This window comes from Empidonax traillii, unplaced genomic scaffold (assembly GCF_003031625.1).
Source record: "Empidonax traillii isolate 1590-97213 ecotype Southwest subspecies unplaced genomic scaffold, ASM303162v1 scaffold1676:size78556, whole genome shotgun sequence".
Taxonomy (NCBI): domain Eukaryota; kingdom Metazoa; phylum Chordata; class Aves; order Passeriformes; family Tyrannidae; genus Empidonax; species Empidonax traillii.
In genome coordinates this window covers 16,288-33,110 of record NW_020956869.1, presented here as the reverse complement: position 1 = coordinate 33,110, position 16,823 = coordinate 16,288, and the positions used below count along the sequence as shown (strand labels likewise).

Genomic DNA, 16,823 nt, shown 5'->3' with positions numbered 1-16,823 from the left:
AAAAGAAAAAGAATAGTTTCCCCGATTCTTATTTTGTAACGTTTGCTCCTGCTGCAAATTCAACTGTTTACAACTTTCACTGATGCAAAACACTCTCAAGATGTTTGTCAAAGCTTGTTTTTCACTTGGAACCACAGGAGCATTACATATTGTGCAAAATATCATGCCACAATTTTCTCTAAATATCCTGGTTGGATGCATTTCATGTTTCTTACTTAGCTTTTGTGTCTGCCAGCCATTCTGAGCACGTTTGCTGGAGACTTTGAGCTCCTTTCCACCTCAGTGGTGCTCACCCATGGTGTTGGTGAGCTGAGGGCAGCTCCTGTACCAGAGTAACCTGGCTGAACTGACGAGGCTGATCTATATTTAATATAATATATATAATTTATTGTCATTATTAATAAAATTATTAATTATCTCTATTAGCTGGCTAACCTCATATTGTATATATACAAGTTAGTCTTTCTACTCATTTTGTTTGAAGCGTTTGGAGAAGCAATAGCTGTTTATTAACAAAGTGTGCAGGTAGCAGGGTTGAAGCACTGAAGTTCTTCTCTAAATCTGTTATTTTTTCCTATATTTTGTATCTATAGCACAGTCTGTGCAGATACATGTCTTTATTTCCCTCCCCACTTTAGCACCATGCCCTGCCCCCATTATCTGCTGGCTTTGCTTTTAGGATGGATTGCAGAGCAGTGGATTCCGAGTGCTAATATTTGTCTCATTGCCAGCTGATGAAACTAAACTATCTTTCAAACTGGAGAGCATCTCTGGGGAGGAAACGGCCAAAGGAATTTATCACGGATGCTCAGCATGCTCTGCATTCCCACAAGTTGGTGTCTGGGATATGTTGATATCAGGAGGGCGCTTTACCGTGGTTTCAGCCACCTGAAATTAAAATACAATTGATGATAGAAAGTGCGATTCCTCTTCTAGGCATGAAGTCTCATGCTACGGTTCAAAGAGCTGTCCAGTTATTTCGCTTATCGCACTTATATGAAGCAATTAAAGTGGCACTGCCAACTTGAAATCCAGTCAGCTTTTGAAAATGAGTTGAGCCTACTTTTAGTTGCTGCATCATATGTCCCTCTTTCCATTGGCTGTGTTTGGCTGGCTTTGGGAGAGAGGTGGCGATAGTAAATTGAATTTTTTCCTCTTTTTGTTGTTGTGTGATGGGCTCATAGCTGTAGCAAGGGAAAGCATCTCTGACTGTGCACAAAGATTTGCTGAAAATTCCAGAAGAGAAATATTTAAGATCAAGTAAATCAGAGAGACCTTGTATGTTTTTTCTTGGGAAAGTAAAAAAGGTAGTAAGAGTGAGATTTCTCAGTGGTGGCCTTTGGAAGATAAAATGATAAATGTGTGTTCCTTTGTGCTGGGGAAGGTGTGCTCTCCTTTCCTTTGCTGCTGTTTAGGTCCTTGTTACCTTTAAACAGTGGTCTCACTGATGTGGGACCACTCCCAGGCTGGAAAGAAGTTCTCCAGCTGGGAGCTTTAAACACTGTGTTTATTGCTGTGAGGAAAGCCCAGTATCCCCTGTATAGATTGCAACCCTCTAGCACAGTTCACATCTCCTCACCTCTGTCTTTTTAAACCAGGAATGTATATTAAAAAAAAAAAAAAATAAAAAATTAATAGTTTCAGTCTTGTCATTTCTCACTTTCTCCTCCTTCTGCATCCACTTGGCTTTGAGAGGTGATAAATGGTGCCAAGAGGCTGCACAAGGCTCTGCTTATCTGTATTGCAAGAGCAGTGTGGCTTGTGTCAAGGCAAATACTGAACTTTAGCTTGGTTTTAAGTGTTCAAACTTGAAAGTTAATCAGGCTGATTTAGCTGCCACTGGTTTCTTTAGAAAGATACATGGAGAACCTGTAATTTTATCACCTTTTTCTTTTTTTTTTCCTAAAGAAGACATGCAAAATCCTTAGCAAAGCATCTGTTTTCTGCTGTGAGAGATATGTAGATTAGAGAAGTGTCAAATGAAAAAATATGTGCTCCGGTTTTTGAGGTGAAAGAAGTTTGTTTATCCTCAAGAAAACATATAGAAATAGCAGAAGGAAAAAAAGAAAAGAATGTGGTAACTTTTTGTAATGTGCTACCCTCAAGGAATAGATGCACCAGGGAAGCTATGAATATATAATACATTTTTCCTTGAAACTTTGTCATACTTTATTGCCTCCTGAAGAAGCCAATAAAACTTCCCATTAAAGAAACAATTCTTTCAGTCTGATTTTTTTTTTTTTTAAAAACCCTTTTTACCTGAAGTGATCTGATTAAAAAATTTGTATCCCTTCACTGGGCAGATAAAACCTGTGCTGGCAGTTTCCCTTCTCTCCACCTGCTGCTGACTGAGGTGTCGTTTAGATTGGTCTTCTGAAAACCTCCTACTGTGATCACCAGTCCTCTCAAGTAAAGATTAATTCATGAACTTTTTTATTAGCAGTGGCTTAGGAACCTGCTTGTGTTCAACGTGGCCACGGCAAACACAACGTGTTGGATTGTTTTTCTGGGTCTCTTGGGGTGCCTTCCTTTGGTTTCAGCGTCCCTACAATGATCTTGACCAAATAAGTAATGCTGGTAAAGTCATCAAAACGGAATTTGCACAGGGAAAAAATCCTTAAAATAGGAAATAAAGAGCTTTTGCTATAGCTTGTTAAATTATCAGAGCGCTCTGTAGCATCGTTCAGCACTCACAGGAAAGTGGAAAAGATCAAGTTCTGGGTGTTAGTCTTTTCTGGGTAAAAATAGTCTGGTACTATGTTTTGTGGTGAGGCTGAGTGAGGTTTTTTGTGGATGGGATTCATTTTTTTTTTTTGGAGGGGGCGCGGTTTTTTTGTTTTTCTCACCTCCTAAACATCATTTTTATGGTTTATTTGTGCAATGCACCATCAGAGGTGACTAAATCAGCTTTAACTGAACTGGGTTGGACACTGAGAACAACCTAAGTGAGACAAGAGGTCCATGCTTAGAGGAGCTGAGAGCATTAATTATCTTGTTTCTGATTTCTATGCCCCTGTAATTAATGCAATTCCAAAACTAGAACTGGAGTTAACTTAAACCCCATTTGCAATTTTAGAAATTGTGTTGCACGCTTTTGTGGATAATATTTGCAAGCTTCTGTTTTGAATTCAGAATCGAGTGGGGTTAAATATAGCTTAAATTTACGTAATTGCTGTTATATCCTTCACCGTGCTGAGTATTCTGGTGTAAATGTTCTGCGAAACAGCACTGGAAGTGTGTCTTAATGTCTTAAGAATAAACAGACTCAATTTAGGGCAAGCAAGTTTATTTTTGAGTGCTGAGAAGCCTTTTGACTTGAGTTATCAGATGATAACTTTTTTTGCTGTTCAATACAGAGGGAATAGAGAATCTTTATTGCTCTTACTTTCCTACATGTAACCAACGTAAACCAAAAGACAGATTAAGACATTTTTGTCTGTTGCTTTGTCCACTTGCAAAGAATAATAGTCAGTTAAAGCTGGAGAGCGTTGCTTTAGTCAAGGGGGTCACCTCGTATGTGTTTCACGAGCCACTCAATGAGGACAGTGCTTGGCTGACCTCCTCTTTGCTGCTACAGTAAAGCGAGGTCTGCTCTGGTGTGCTGAGGACAAAAATCTGCCTAATTTCATCCGTTCTATTTTCCTAAGCATATTAAAGTCTTTATTTGGGTGAGTGTTGTGTAGAAGGGGACAAGGGTAACATTTGAGCATTTCTGCCGCAAATTCCTCCAGTCCAGATTTAAAAAGGAAACCAGAAGTAACAAGTCGTGGCTGTCACAATTTCACATCAAGCCGCGTCGTGTTCATTTCACGTCCGTCCGTGTCACGCCGTGAATGTCCCAAGCGGAGCCTTTTAGCCGTACACGTAGGCAGTTATTTCCATGGAAGCGGCGGGGCCGTCTGTCTCGCCGCTGCTTTGGCATCTGTCATCGTGGCACTAAATTGCTTTGTAAAAACCTATTACTTTGGGATCTGGTGCGGTGTCTCTTAATTGCACCGCTTGCTTCTCCTGCCCGAACAGAGCCTACTTTTGTTTGGGCCGTTAATGGCGAGGCCCTGACGGCAGAGCGATGCCGCGAGTTCACTGATGGGAGGGGAGCCGCTCTGGGATTACACAGACATGCTTGGGCCTTGTATTTCATGACAGGCACGAGTGCCAGAAGGGCTTGGGCTCTGACTTGTGTGACTTAATTCTCTGGCCGGCTGTCGAGGCAGTGGTGTAACCATCGGGAACAAGCTCCCTGTGTTTTCCAGCTTCCCACGGATGCCGAGCGACCGCGGTCTGCTAAATGCAGCCCATTGAGCTCAGACTCCTGTGGCTGCCCCAAGGAGCTTTCAGGCTCAGAAAATCCTTCGCCTCTCCCTTTGGGAATATTGTTTTCTGAGTGTGCTGTCTTGTAGTTAGGATGTACACCTAACCCACTACGAGGGCTGTTGGTTAATAATTTACAATAAACACATTCTTTACCTTTTCTTGGCAGACAATGCCATTTAGGTGAAAAATGGCTTAAATATGTCACACGAATGACTTCTAGATATCACAGCTTTTGCAGCTAATGAAACTTTTTTTTTTTTTAATTCATCCAAAACAGCTAATTAATCACTGCAGGCAGTTATAAAAGGTACAAAGTTCAGATTGAGCTATTCTTACTGCCTCAAGCTTAAAATCCTGAGACTCTCTTTACCTGCTGATAAATGCTATATATATATTTAAAGCAAAGAAATGCTTCTGAACTGAGTAGCTGTGTCATGCATAGTCACATGGAGCATTCAGTGATCTGTGTAAGATGTCTTGCTTTTAAAATATTCAGCTCCACTAATCTAGTTTTGGAGGCACATATTAGTAAATAAGTTAAATCAGACTGTGTTCCCGTGGGATTCATTTGAGCTGAACTTAAATTAACAGTTGTTACACACTGAAAATGCACATTTTATGTGCAAGTGAACATAACTAGAAATAGAAAATGAACAAGCTGAGCAATTTGTATACCAAAGCGTTGAGCTGTGCACGTTCCTGAAGAACAGGGAGAGCCCGTAGGTGTGAATATCTGGAGTTAATTCCATTTCCCACCAGCTCAACCTCAGTTGTCCCTTTTCAGCACCAATATGGTGGGTGCTTCTTGTGTAAATGAACTGTTTAGATTTACAACTGGAGCCCTTGACAGTCCCAGTTTTTGCCGCATTATTTTTTTTGTTCAGCTCAGTGGCACGCACAGTGAGGTACCTTCCTCCTTAAAATTCATACAGTTCCCGCTGTGATTGACAGGGCACAGTTCCATTATGCAGCTGGTGAGATGGGCTGATTATGGCCATGAATGTGTGAATGGGGTGAAGGAGAGAAATGTGTAATCGTTTCTGGCCTGGTTCATTAGTGAGGTGCCACACTCGCATCTGTAAGGGGGAGGAAAGTGAAGAACTTACTTGTACTTGTCCAGTTGTTTGGAAAAAACTCATTACACTAATGTTTTTGCCATCCAGTGGCTTTTACAAAGGACAAAGGAAGAGTAAATTTCATCAAAAGTAATTTGCATCAGTCCTCCAGCATGTTTTTTTGAGGCACAGTCACTTCTCTTCTTCCTTCTCCAACTGGAAGCTGTGTTTCATCTTTGGCTGTGCTGCTCTGCCCTCTCTCCATAGCAGTGCAGATAAAAACTCGTGTGACAAACAGCACATTAAGATGTATGGACTGACTTCTTGAATAAAAGAGACCCGAGAAAACAAGCCTCATTGGCCTTTTTACACATAGTTTGTACTCTACAGCAGATGTAGTTTCATCTTTGAAATATCCCCTTTCCTTATAAACACTGCTTTAAAACTAAATGGCTTCATTAGCATTAAAAGCAGCTTGATCCATTGCTGTGGCCTGAATCCCAGATGAGAATATACCTTCCTGGGGCTGGGGGGGGCTCTCAACCTCGGGGTACTATTAAAAATGTAAGCAAACATCTCTGCTCTGTGTACACAAAGTGATTTATGAACCCATGGATTGCAGCTTTCTTTTTAATGAAGTTTCCTATCACTGTGCTTGGCTGGCAGACTGACCACAGTAAATCAGCAGCTTCACAGCAGTGCTGGCAGCTTCGTTTGACATAAAAGTTTAAAATACTACAATTGGCGAGTGTGGCATTCTCTGAGCGCTGCCTGTTCCCAGTTTATGCTCCGTTTACCTGGGTTTGAAGACCAAAAAAACTTGTGATTTAGTTTTTGGGAAATGCTTGCATCTCTTGTTCCTGTTTGTACTCATTAAGAAGTGCTCAGACAGCAAGAGAGGGTGCAGGACCTACAAGAAGGAGCAGGAGCTGTTTGGTAGCAGGGATCTCTACCAGGCTTCTCCAGCCAACTACATCTTTTTGGAGTCTCTCTACTGTTTTCCCTGATTTAAAAATCTTTAGGTGATGAGACCACTTCTGTTCCATGCTGTTGTACCTCTGCATGCACAGGGTACCTTGAACCTGTTGTTACGCTCATCCCCACGCCTTGTGCTCCCATCTTTTTTTCGCCCTCTGCAGTCAGTTTTTTATCTCCCACGGGGGAACTCAACCCTGTGCCTGTGCCCTGTGATGGTCCTTTACCACGGGGTTTGCTTCAGAAAGGAAGGCCGTGCTCTTCTCCAGGGTGGAAGCTCATTCTGGACGGTGGTGGAGTGGTGTGGAAGGTGCCAGTTAGGGCCTGCACATCCGTGGTTGCCCTTCCCAGCTGCCTGGAGGTTTGCATTTGAGTCTGGCTGCTGTGGTGGGTGGTCAGAGCAGCAGGACAGCAGTTCTGCCTCAGATTTTCTCGTAGACAAACTCCTGTAGACTCCCTGCCACAGCATGCCCTCCCTCCTCCAGCTCCACAGAGAACAAATTTCTCCGGGTCTGTACAGGTAAAATGTACGAGCAGAAAGGAAACCTTATTGTGACGGACAAGCTTGGAGATTGACACAGTCCTGGTCGATATATTAAAGATAAATGGCTCTGCTTCAGCCTGTGAAGTCTGATCCTGATGTAGTAACTGCATGGGCTGAAGGAGGGGGAGGAGAGCTGTTTTATTTTCTGGTTTGTTTGCTTTATGTCTGTATATTCTCAAAGGGGTTTGCCTGCCTGCAGACCTTAAGGTAATGTGGAATAGCTTGAGCAGAATAATGTGTAGCTTAGGAAATGTATGTATACACTGATTTTATTGACAGAGAACAACAATGAAATTATTACTTTCCTGTTTGTCTGCTGACCGTGAAGCGCTGGTGTATTATTAATGCTGCTCTGCTAGTAAAATCTTTATCATGTGTTTCAGAATAATAGTGTGCCTAAGAAAAGCATAGTTTTTTGGCCAACAATATGCTATAAACTGTTACAGTTGTTGTGATATTTTGTAAACCAGTTCATAGAATCATAGAAAGCTTTGTATTGGAAGTGACCTTAATAGTCATCTAGTTCCAACACCCCTCCCATGGGATGCTTCCCACTAGATCAGGTTGGTCAGGGTCCTATCTAAAGAGCCTCCTGTGATAGACTTTAAAAAAATAAATAAATAAAATATAAAACGTAGTAATGGCATTAAATGTTACCTATGTACATGAAGTGTCTAGTGCAGTGGCAGAGGGTTGCTAACGAGGCCCCATGAAAATGCTAAATTGGGAAGGTCTGAAAAAAAAATGACAAGGAAAACATTTTGCATTTATTGAACTGAGAATTCTTAAAGCTTGTGTTTAATAATGAAAGACTAAAGGAATGGAGTTGAACATTTAAGGAGTGAAATGTATCTAGAAATCATACTGTGGGAGTTTTATACAGAAAGACACGAGCAAGAATTTAGTACTTGGGCTGTTCCCCAAAACTCCTTCTCGTCTTTAAGTAATAAATTAATAATTTAAGCTGTTCTACTTCAGCTTTCAAGCAGCTGCACCTTGAAATGCAAGAAGCTCAACCTTAGCAGAAAGAGGGAAATGTTTATGTTTATGACTCTCTCTTTCATTATTCATCCTTTACATGTTCTTTTTAAGTTGATTTTATAGTCATTCCTTTATTTGCTTGGTGGCTGGTGGGTGCTGTGAATTGGAAATGCGTCATGGTACCTCTAATCTTGGTGTCTACAAACGTAGAATGAACTTGATTGAGGTCAGATTCATGAGTATATTCCTTCCCCTGTAGGATCATAGTATCCTTTAGCTTGGAAAGGACCTCAAAAGTCATTGAGTCCAACCGTTAACCCAGCACTACCAAGACCGCTATTAATTGTCATTTACCTCTCCCAAAAATGAAGAACAAAAAAAAAAAAGTCAAGGGTTTGTTTTTTTTTTTTTTCTCTTCCTCTGAAGTTGCCAACTGTTGCAAATAAAAATATTCCTTGGAAAGTTTCAACCTGAAGGGAACTGTTGTAGTCATGAGCCAAAATTATGGTCTTGCCTAACAAAAGTTCTCCCACAACCTTATCTCTGCACGCAGAAGCAAATTTTAAACTAGCTTGCTCTTTTTTCTAGGTCCTAATAGTCCTCAGTTTTTGATAGTAGCTAAGACACATGTGAAAAGCATATTTTTTTCTGAAATCCCAGGATGTCTTAGTCCCTTGCTGTCATCCTGCTCGGCAGTGGATAAAGGCTCAGCCCCTTCCGTGATGGTTCAGTTGCGGGGAGGGTTCTCTGCAGTCCGTGTCTGGCAGCCGTGACATTCAACAGAAATTATCCAATCTGTCCATCTTGCTCCCACAACTGGAGAAGATTACTGTGATCAAAATCAACCTTTTATTTACTTCTCAGGAGGAGGGCCTTCTGTGGCAGTTGGGGAAGTTTAGCTCCTGCGGGTTTCGGTTTCCGTCGCAGCCGAATCCTCCGTGTTTCTGGGCACTGGGATTCGGACCTGCTTTCATTGGATGATTTATCAAGACTTTATGGCTAATGTAAAGAAAAACTTTGGAATTGCTCAAAACATCATGCCACCTTATATACCGACATATAAGCCACCTTCTGAGTAGCAGAGAGCAGGACTTGGCTGATGGCATCTGGATTTTTTAAAAATGTGTGTTTTAATGTTAGTTTGTCCATTTTCCCTTATGCCTTGGTGTAGGCTGGATGGAAATAATCAAAGACAGGTTGGACAAAGGATAATGATGTGAATTCTGTTGGATTTGAGAGTAAATTAAAATACTCTGGATTGTAGCAGCAGCAGATGTTGCTTGGAGACCTGTCCCATATGGATAGGAATTCAATCAAACCAATGGGAACAGTGGTACTGCAATTGAAAGCACTGGCCTAGTCCCTGTTTGTGTAATGTTGCTAAAAAATGGTGCCACTGTTGTAGGGATGATAAGGAAAGGTAAAAAAAAAAAAAAAAAAGCATTCCACCATAACTCATTTTATTGTGTTCACATACAGTATAGAAGAATGACATTTAAAAAGTAAATGTGCTTCCTGGTAGTAAAATCACGATACCTTTTAGTTTGTAGATTTCTTTTCAAGGCTTTTTTTAAACTCCAGGCTTCTAAATTCATTTTTCTTATAACACTTTAGAGACTTTGATTGATTATGGTGTCTGATTTTGATGAGTCCAAATACCTCAGGTATTCCTGGACTGTGCTTTCCCGTCTTTGATCATTAGAAATTTCTTCAAACAGAATATTTTGTTTTATGGCATGGCGTCTCTCCATCTGGTCTGGCGTGAGAGGAAATCACTTACCAAATTCGTAGGTCACAACTTTTCTTCCCTTAAAAAAATGGCTGCTGAGAAAAAACAAACACGACCCGTGTTTTGCCATTGAGGAGCTGAGGTTTTGTGTGGTGAAGTTCCCCTGTGAGCGGACTTTGAGGAGTGAGAACAACTGTTTCAAAGTTTATAGCGTTTACAGTGGTAGAGGCCTAAAGATCGAGAGGGTTTGTGAAAACATTTCATCTCTCCTGCGCGTGCATCGCAGTGGACATGTAGCAAGGGTTTAGTGCACCTTTCTCATTTTTGTCTTTAATCCAAATACTTCAAGATTTAGCCTTTACTGTTCTCATTTTTAATTATTACACGTGTAGCTTACTATCTGATTTCCAGTTATAAACATTTTCTCGCATTGTTGTGTATGGGTACAAGACCAGGTTGGATTGATGTGTGATGTAGCAGGATCTCTAATGTTTCTTCATCTTTTATTTCCTGCAGATGTGATCCACACTGTTGGGCCGATCGCAAGAGGCCACCTCACCGACACTCATAAAGAAAACTTAGCAAGCTGCTATAAATCCTCTCTTAAACTGGCAAAAGAAAACAACATCAGATCAATTGTAAGTATTTGCGGGAGAATCGCGTTTTTTCTTCTTCTGATTTGGAATCCTTGTTTCCTTGATGTGGAATAATTATAGTTGTAAGCTTCCAGAAGCGTTTCTTGCTGTTTGTGATGTGAAAAAGCAAGAAATTAAACATGATTTGGCCAAAATAGTTGCTAAAGAAAAGGGATACACTTATTGTAGGAGTTAGGGAAAGGGTGCCTGGTAGTAGAAGTACAAGCAGCTCTGTCATAAAGGAAAGGAGGGAACTTGTCCCATGGCTCGGTCTTATACTATATGATTTGCTAAGAAAGACCTAGGAAGCCACTGGTCAGGAGGATAACTGCATGCAGTATTACTTCCTAAACAACTGGGAAGTTTTCTCTGTTGCTTGTTCTGCCCATTAATGTTTCTTCCTAAAAATAAAGGTATTGGTCAAGTGATGCTGTTTATGGCACCCTTGCTAAAAATCAATCATAAAGTAGCCAGTTTTGTGATGTTTCATTGAACTCTGAGGGTTCTTTGATTGCTTGAAATACATGCTACAGTTTTGTACCTCAAAAGGCCAGATTTTTGAAGTCCACAGAGAAAAGGAGCTTTTCCCTCTCCAGCTCTGAAGCTTTGATTCTGTATCTCAAACCATTGCAGCTGAAGTCTTTAGATATCCATAGGTTAGTTCCCTGTAGATTGGAGAAGGAATTTGTCACCTGGGTCTCACTTAACACTTTCTGGGTCATTTTGGCTGGTTGTGTGATAACACCTTTATGTGTTAAATACATGCACACACAATCTTAAAAAGCCAATCTTGGGTTGGTCCAGTGGTGTTGCATCAGGGGGAAATATTCCTCAAGGGAAAGCTATTAACACTGAAAAGTTACAAATGGAAAATAAAGCTTTTTGAGTAGAGGGGTGGGGGTTTGAACCCAAGTTAGATGTGCCCTTCAACATCAGACCTGATGAATATTTCTGATTTTTTTATCGTTGGTGTAAACTGTGCCCTTCACACTTTTTTCTGCTAATGAAATCCTCTCTCTGCTTCTCAAAAGGGTGTCCAGTGAGCCCTCTTTTTGCCATTATTCAAACCACTGTGGGGTTTATTTTTTTGGGGTGGGTTGGTTTGTTTGTTTAATGCCACCCGAATGTTAGAACTGAAAACAGCCTTGGTTTGGTGGGGCGTGTTTTGAACTCCTCTCTGGGATTGTTTACACATATGAGGATGTTCCTACCTTGCTATGGTTCTGATTGGAGCCTGTAAGATCACTGTGCTGTTGCTCCTACATCCGTCCTTGTTCCTGCCTGCTCTGGGCAGGAGCTTCTTCTGGAGCATTCAGGTTAATGAGAGTAAAGTGCCTCAGATGATGAGGGGGAAATAAAATAATAAATATGAAAGAGTATAAAAAAGAATATTGAAATAACAAAGGAGAAACTATGATGAGCGTTGCTCAAATGCTGATAATGTTGGTATCCATAGGGATTCTGTCATTTTTAGGACATTCTTAGGTGGTAGCTTGGCATTTAACGTGGAATAATAAAGGGTGGCCATACTAATGTGTGTCGTGAAAGCTGACCTGATATTTTAATAAGATGACCACAAGAGAAATCATCCATGGGTTATTTCCTTGCTGGTTCAGAGCTGTTGACTCTGCACCTGCTGGAGATAAAAAATACTCACCACCCAGACTTGCAGAACACAGCTGCACAAGCTGAGCAGGAGCCAAGAGCCATTCATTCATACCACTATTAAGAAGCATAGCAAGCAATATGGATTTTAAAGTCCACATGACAGATCATGGACCGCTCTGAAAAGCCCTAAGTCCAGTGATTTCAGTGATGACTTGGGAGGTGAAGGCTCCTCGAGTGTCTGTCCTAGTGAACAAATCAGGCCTGGAGCAAAGTAAAATGTATAATTCATTCAATTAGGGAGCAGTAGATTACTGTGAGTGTGAAGGAAAAGAATACAGTGGGTTTCACAAGATCCAGTAGAGTGGGCATAGAGGGAAAGGAATGAAAATTATATAAAAATATCTGTAGACTTCAGAAACTTGCAGAGAGCAGGAGGACTCAAATTTTCTCAAACAGAGAACATCCAAGTGTAGGTTGGATTATGGCAACAGATGTATTTGCAGCAGGGAAAAGACAGACAAAAATTGTGGAAAACAGGGAAGGTTTACCTGCGTAAAATAAGGAAGAGAAAATCAGCTGTGCTGGTGGACAGTGTATTTTGGTTACCTCTTTAACAAGAAGATGAGATAAGTATGTGAAAAAAAAATGAGGAGTTTTAAAGTATATAATGAGTAAAACAGAATACTTATGATATATAAATAAAAAAGTATTGGTGATAGGAAGTTGTAGTACACTGAAAGAACTAACTAAAACAGCACTGGAGCATTAGCAGTTGTAAGAAGGGAGCAGGAAGACATTAAAGGATTGCAGCAACACAGATGTGTTACCTTCAGAACAGAAAGGACAGCAAGTCACAAATTAATGCAAAAAGAGAAAAAAAAAAACAAACCACCACAATTCAAACTGTTTTGAACATGAGTTGTATTCATAGGAGCTGGAATTGCTGGAGGCATTATGGATGGAGAGTGACGATGAATGGGAACGTATCGAGTTGGACCGAAGTGCGCAGGGTGACTCAGGGTCCACCACTAAACACAGTTTAATTTAACATCTTAATGATTTTTGAAGAGTACATAAACAGCTCATTAATTACATTTACAAATGATACTACATTAGGCAGTGTTGCAAACACTAGAAAAAGGACAGAGATATATGATGACAATTGATTAGAGACTGCAAATATAACCTCATCCAGCATCAGCTCCGGCACCAGAAGGGAGTTTCTGCCTTTGTTGCAGTGGAAGAGAGGTCAGAGCTGGAGCTGACAGCTACAGTGGAACTCAGCATGGGAAATGATGAAGTAGCATATGGTGGGGAAAAATAACCCAGTTCACAAATAGTCAAAGGGAGAAGCATGTTGGAAAACCAGCTCAATGAGGAAATGGTCTTGAATAATAAGCCTCAGATATACTTGCAGCAGTCACTTGTTTCACTATTGCTTATTGTTAGTTGCCTACAGAGAAATGATGGATGCCGTAGAGGTTGTATTTCAGTTCAAAGTGGACTGGGGAGAACAGGAATAGGTTTCAAAGTAGACCAAAATTCACTTAAACATATGTGTATGTATTTTTTTTTACACACTGAGGAGGGGAGGCGGTGGCCTTGAAATACTGTGTGAATTGTGAGATGCAGCTTTATGGAGGGGGACAGAGAACAATGTCCTCGTGTGAATGACAAAAAGGCAATTATGTGGTGTAGCTGATAGCAATTTGAGCAGTGTTCCCATCCAAGGTGTCCAGGCATGGATGTGAGCAGCTCTCTGCTAACTCCTGAGGGAGCACTGGTATCTCATCTGAACGTGTTATCATCTTGTATCAAAAACAAAAACTGATGGGTACAACCAAAAATGAGATGAGGGGATGTAATGAAATGCCAGTCAGCGTGATTGCCGAGGTTCATAATCCACCAGCAGCCCAGCTGGTGGGTGAGGATACGCACAGCCGTCAAGGCAGGAAGAAAAGCCTCGGGAACAAATTTGGTCGTCCACGGGATTGTTCAGAGAAGTCACACAGCCCCTGACATTTGCCTCCTGTGCCCGTTTTCAAAAACCTTTTATATTCAGTATGAGGTTTCAAATACCCTATCAGCTGTTTTGTACACAGTTGGGCTCTCTCAGGTCACCTGCTCCGTCTGCCTTTTAGGTTACCAAAGTTTGTGTTTGTCTTTATTATCTCTCATTCCCAAAACAGTGCACTGCTTTTGCCTCAGCACTTGTTTATGTAGCTGTGCCTACTGTAGAACACTTGAACTGCTCTCTGGCTGTTTGTGTGGTCAGTCATGATGGGGGAAGCTTTTGTGTTGGATGCGTCTTATAAATACAATGCTCTGTCTGGTTAAGAGGATACTTGAGACTTGTTTCTGTTTATCTCTGCTGAAGTTGATACAGATTACTGGCAGGAAAAAAAAAATGTTTAGGGCAATACAGGGAGAGTAAATAGCATTAGAGCAAATTAAGTTTCCTGAATGCTCAGAATAATTTTCTAATAATCAAAAAATTGTATTTTGATGTTGGTCTCTCTTGCACAGTACTAAGGATTGCTATCCTGCATCAATTAATTCTCTGCTGCTGAAACACTGGGGATACAGTATAGGCACCAAATCTTCACTGAAAGAAGAAATGGTAAAAATAGTTGCCTTTTTTTTTTTTTTTCCTGCTTCTCTGTACTGGTTTTCTAAATAAGAGTCTTACAGGCCAATTAATTCTTAGGTTATCAGGCAGACGGGGAAGTTGTAATCACTGTTTTCAGGGATTAAATTATTCCCCTGTTTACACAGTCTTTGAAATTATTTACTCTGTGTGCTCTGACTTTTTTTTGGTGGGACCTCTTGCCCTGTTTTTCTTCGCATAAACTGCTTTGAAGCCATCTGATACCCTGGAACTTTCCTGAACATCAAGCGCTTCCCTGCCACCTACTTCATTCAGGCTTTGCTTGTGGTTAAAAAAAAAATTCTCAATCAATTGCTGTCAGTCAGAGGCAGGATTGGAAATTAGACGGCACTTTATGAACGACATAGACACATTAAAAAGATGCTACATAGACATATTAAAAAGATGCTGTGTGTTGCTGTGGGTGGGATCCAAGTTCCAGTGTGTTTGCAGAGGAGGGAGGCTGGTGCTGGTCCCTCACCCAGAAGGCACGACAGGCTTCTTCTGTGGTGGATACAGAAATGGGGGAGTTCTTTTTGGGACCGTAGCTCTGCTGTTGTTCAGGGCTGTTCGGATTTGCAGCTTTCAGGAACACTTCATGTTGGCAGGGGGTGAATTTTAAAGCTTTAACAAGAAGCACTTTTTTTAGTCTGCACTCTCTGACCTCCACCTTGAGGGAGAATTATGGCTGTTGAGGGGGGGGACTGTAGGAAATCCTCAAAGAATGTGGCTTTGTGAGTTCCAGAAGGAGCTCTGCTTATCACCAACAAATATGTTAACAACATTATACAGAAAATACAGAAATTTTTCTCTCAGTTCCCTAGAGTCTGGGAGGGAGGGAGTTCCTGCTGTTCTAGAGCTTGCTGTGGCATAAAAACACGCGCATCAAAAATATCAGCCTCTTTCTGCCTGGGCCTTCGTGCTGTGAATGTGAAGAGTAGTCCTGCTCCAGGGAAAGCCTCTTAGCTGGACTTCACTTTTCAGCACAACCACTCTGCTCCTTCTGTCTGAAGTGCATAAAGGCAAAAGGCCATCTAGAAATATCTCAGCGGTGAGGGGCCTATTCAAGGGCTGACTTGCTCATCGTCAGGTCGAGTGGAAAAGCCGTGGCTTGGTGGCGGGATGGCCAGTGACCTGTAATGATGGGATATTTCTGGGAGAGTAGGTCGTCTCTTTGGACTCCGAATAAAAGCGTGCCCCTCCTGTGCACGCAGCTTATGCTGCGTTGTGGGGAGAGTTGTTACAAAAGTATCCTGAATAGGATCAGGACGTGCCTTTTTGAAATCCACGGTTCACCTCCATTTCTGGGGTCTTCAATCAGCGTGCACAATGAGTGCCCACTAGCTGTGCACTTGCAGTGCTTTTAGATTAAATTATCATTTGGGGCTTTGTTAGGTAGCTATTTATTTCATAGAAATATTAAGTTAATATACAGGGAATTTCAACTCGTCAAATTTGTAGGTGTTTCCCATGAACAAGGGTCATTTAGTTATATTTGTTGTCTGTGCACTGGTGAAGTTAATGCAAATACTTTGTTTGTACAAATGTAAGTTGTTTGTAAAGAAACACAACCTAATAATTATTCAGAACAGCATCTAAAAATACATCAGAAGTGGTACCTGCCACTTACCTGTTACTAGCACTTAAGAAAGAAACAGTGTTTTGTAACTGTCTGAAATATTTGTCTCTGCCTGTAATTGGGGATTTTAAAAATAGACTGTGGAGGAATTCACTGATATACTTGGTATTTGCATCCACCTTTAAAAGGAAGCTGTACTTGTGATAGGCTGCGAGTTTCATTGAGCTCTGTTTGAGTGGAGGCATGTTCAGCCTCTGTGATGCCCGAATATTCCATTGTAACTCACAGACTGAAATTTTTCATACCAGTTTCAAACCCAGAGTGTTCTCATCTCCTCCTGTTCTAAATTACAAAAAATCATGAAAGTGGAATTTTATTTAAATTGTAGAAAGGTGCACTGTACTGTAGCGGTCCAACAGTTTGGTTTGCAGTCATACCTTTACCTGTTTCCTTCTCTTGTGCCCCAGAGTTTTGGTTTAGGGAAAAGTAAAGGGATTTTTTATTTTTTGTTTTCAAGGAAAGTTTATTTCTTGCCTAGAATGTTGTCATAACAATGAGTTATAAGTCTGAAATTCCTAAAGGTTGACTTTATCCTATCATCTGGCTTTCTGATAGAGATTCATATCCATCAATCAGAAGAGTTTCTTTGGAGGGAAATTTCCACAGTATCATAAATCCACTTAATTTGTTTCTTTGAAACACTTGTTTGACTTGTAAGCTATGATATGACTGATGTTACATTTTCAGAATCAGTTT

General features: G+C 40.9%; 1 long non-coding RNA gene across 1 annotated transcript in view; it reads left to right on the top strand.

The window, feature by feature from the left end:
• Positions 1-10,231, top strand: part of LOC114070743 — a 22,481-nt gene extending 12,250 nt beyond the window's left edge. The window contains exons 2-3 of the long non-coding RNA XR_003573960.1: positions 5,339-5,342; positions 10,115-10,231. This is a non-coding gene — a long non-coding RNA (uncharacterized LOC114070743). The remainder of the gene's footprint in view (positions 1-5,338; positions 5,343-10,114) is intronic.
• Positions 10,232-16,823: the final 6,592 nt, after the last annotated feature.